Below are 3,614 nucleotides of genomic sequence, written 5' to 3'. Positions count from 1 at the left end.
GTCACTGCCTGTGCATTGGTCCTTTTGCCTGTCGGTCCCAGCGGTAAATAATGGTGCGAGTTTCCCACTGTGCAGGACTTGACTTGGAAGTTTTGTTCCATTCCTATATTCATACTTCGAGGGGCACTTTCTAATCTTGAATCTCTCTTCTCTTTCTCCCTTAACTTTATTATGTGAAGTTGAAAAACTAGTTAGGAGAGAAACTTCATGTGATCCTCGTGAATTAAAAAAATGCAATGCATTCAGATGACAAAACAAGTTTATCGCTGGAATAAATCGGCAATGATACCTGCATTTTTACATATCTCCTTGTTTTTTCTCTGCTTTTTTTCTGATGGGAGGAGGGGAAAGAAAGGAGAAGGATACTTATTAATAAGGAATGGTTCCCCCCCAAATGAATGCATCTAGTATTTCAGTTGATGCAGGTAAGAGTATAGTTCTGTGTCTTTTGACACAGCTAAATTTACTGCAAGTAATTGCTTGTTGAGTGTTTGTGTGTGAAGCGAAAGCAGATATTATTAGAGGTATTGTGTGATACTAAACAGAGGTCTGTCTCTTGTCTGACCTAGCAGTTATCAGGTGGAATTTAAAAATTTTCGTGGCATAGTTTGAAAAGGAATGAGATGAACTCCAGCACATGGCAGTGCTTGGCCGAGGGATGTTCTGCCTCTAGCCATGGAACGAGCACACAGTGGCCACTGCTTTAGTCAAACAGCTCCTGCTTTTGTACAGTCATTCATTATTTTAAGATGACAGGTGTCTAAAAAGAGTACTTTTTTTCTGGCGATCTTTGTAAGTAGAGGTTCTTTGAAAAAATACATACTGGTTCTAATGATTTTGAGATTCAAATTTTCTGTAAGGCAAGAGAAAACTTTTTAATGACAGATGTGATTTCTAAACTTCAGGCTGCCTGCCCATAATCAAAAGCTGTGAATAATTTCTAATAGGGAGCAAAGTGTATGTGTGGTGTATTAAAACACCAGCACATATGGGAAATAGCTAATGGCCTGCAAACCTCCTGCTCAAGGAAATATTTTCCCCAAAAAACAATTACACTGTAGCTATTTGAAAAGTGACAGACATTTATCAGCAAAACAAGCTGCTAAACAAGCAATGGCAATTTTCCCATTTCTTATCCCATTACTCTGTGGAGCTATTGATACGCTTGGTCTACGGCCAGAACAGGACTACGTCATAGCAGATGTTTCACGAGGTCAGCTCTGCGTGCTAAAAATCATCTGCCTTTCTAGAATCTCTTTTCTCAGAAATGATTTTTCTTTACGGGTTCACTTTTGTCCTGACTGTTAATTTGCAGTGAGGAAAATAAACCCAACCGCATTTAGCTTTCCAGAACTGCCAGAGAAGTTATGCAAGAGAAACTTCCTGTTGACAGGACACGTATGTCTGTCTACTTAGAGTCCTGCTTACTTGGATTTTCAGTGAGTTTATTGAAAATAAAAAGCATGAAAATTAAAATAGGGCCTTTTATAATATTTAGCATATTAGGTGCCTTGTGGAATTCTACGGACCGGATTCTGGCACTGCCCTCAAAGAGTTTGCAAGTTAAGAGTAGGCAAAAGAGCAGCCAAGACAAACACAGGGAAGGTGGTAGAAAGGGAGGGATGTGAAATGACAGGATTTTTACCAGAAGGCTGTGTGTGGTAGTAGGTTGGTTTACCACTTCCCATTTCGGAAAAGAAACTTGTCAAAACCTCAGAAAGTCCGGACTGTGACAGTAAAGGGTTAGTTGGCAAGGGCGAAGGCAGTGGAGAGGCAAAATGGAAGGAAGTGAGGTAGAGACAAAGAGGGGAAGAGTGGCGAGGAGCGGGACGGCATGGAGGAAGAGCGGGACAGCGGGTGCGCATGTGAGTAGGGTGGGACTGGGGAGGACGTGGGACAGGAAGACAGCCCTGCCAGGAGCTGGAAACAACACTTCGAAACCAGGTGACTCAGCTATAAAAAAGACTTGGAGCTGGTCGTAGGAACTGAATTTAAAAGGACCACAAGGTCCCCAAAGCATCTCTCTGTCCTTGGGTCGTAAATCAGGGGAACTTGATTTTCTGAGCAGCTGAGAACCTGCGGGCCCTGGACTGAGCAGGGTTTGCGGGCTTCCAGCCGTGCTGGCACAAATCAACAAGCCCTCGGTTCCCATACCGCCCGACTTCCCCTGCACGTTCCCGTCACTCCCGTATTGGTAGCCACAAACCTCGATGTGTGAACTACCACCATTTGCAGCTGTTAGAGACATGGTTAGATACAGTTTTTAACGTAAAGGAATGCTTACGGTGACCACTGTTTTCCCCTTGTGTGCTGTTTACGTGCCCGTTTCGCTGTCACTGCTGCTTCAACCCCCTCTCAGTTTCTTCCCTTTCTTTACTTATCCGTTCTTAGGCTGCACCGTTCTTTTGAGCCATTGCCCGTGTCCATCCGGTGGTTCGGTCCTTTCCGTGTTTAGCTGGAATCCTGGTGTAAAACGTCTCCGTGCAGGAAGAGGAATTGGTTTCTTAGGTAGTTTTGTCTACTTGCACCTCCACGTGGGGAAACAGTGCTCTGGCTGTGAGGGGAGAGGTCCGGTGCGTGCGTCCCACGGCAGCCGTGGTGCCGTGTGTCGGGATGGATGGGCGGGCACATCTCGTGTCGCTTTCGCAGGTGTGCAAACCTTAGTTATTCTGTGGTTTGCAATCATCACGAGCCAAGGTAAATTGCCTACAAACATGAAAGAAGTTTCTTCTCCGGTTCTGAGGAAGTTTGTCTTTCAGGAGTATTAGCGCCCACCAACTCTACCTCTGTTTACCTGACCCGTTATCCCTGTGAAAGGCCTGTTTGCAGAACTGTAGCAGAAGAGACTTGCCTATGACTTCTTCTGGAGCCAGTCGGTGCCTCCCTGAACGCTGGCCAAGAGCGATGTGATGGCTCCTTTCTCAGCTCCTCCCACAGGCCGGGCCGGCTGGCTCGGGTGTCCCTCCGGCCACCCAGGGCGGCTGAACTCTGAGCCTCCACTATTGGATTTTGCAGACCAGTGACATGGGCGTTCATCCTCTTTTTTTTTTTCTTTTTTCCCCTAGTGGTGGTGTTTTCCTGTCACGCAGATGTTTGTTCCTCCCAGAGAAAGAAGCTGTTGTATATGCTCTGCTCCTCCGCTGCCACGACAGGTCAGATGACTTCTTGAGCCCATCGTAAACTCTTTCTTGGCTACTGGTGCAGTGCAGGTTTCATAGGACATCATCTTTCTTCGGGCACTTCTCCCACAGCCCTGTGCTTCCTTGCAGGCTTGCAAGTCCCTTTTAATCCAGAAGGGTCCTTCTATTTAATTCGTCCTCAAGGTCCTCTCCTCTGAAGGCCCAACCAAGAAGAGCTGACAAAACTCATCTGGAAGTAGCCCAGGTTTTTGTTAAAATGAGCTTTTGCATGCTTGGGGACAGGAGCCAGATGGGCGAAGGATGCACTTGAAGAGGCAGTCCTGGGTGTTTCGATATCACAGGAATATTATTAAGCACTGGCAGTCTCATTTTAGGAGGGAGTGGGGGTCGTTTCTCTCCTTGCAGCAAGGACTGTTGGTAGGTATGTTTTGCTTTGCGTACATCACCCCTAAAGGGAGAGGTGACAGACAGGAG

The sequence above is a fragment of the Aquila chrysaetos genome, chromosome 13 (genome assembly GCF_900496995.4).
Source record: "Aquila chrysaetos chrysaetos chromosome 13, bAquChr1.4, whole genome shotgun sequence".
NCBI lineage: Eukaryota > Metazoa > Chordata > Aves > Accipitriformes > Accipitridae > Aquila > Aquila chrysaetos.
The sequence above is the reverse complement of the archived record's forward strand: the minus strand, read 5'-3'. Positions refer to the sequence as shown.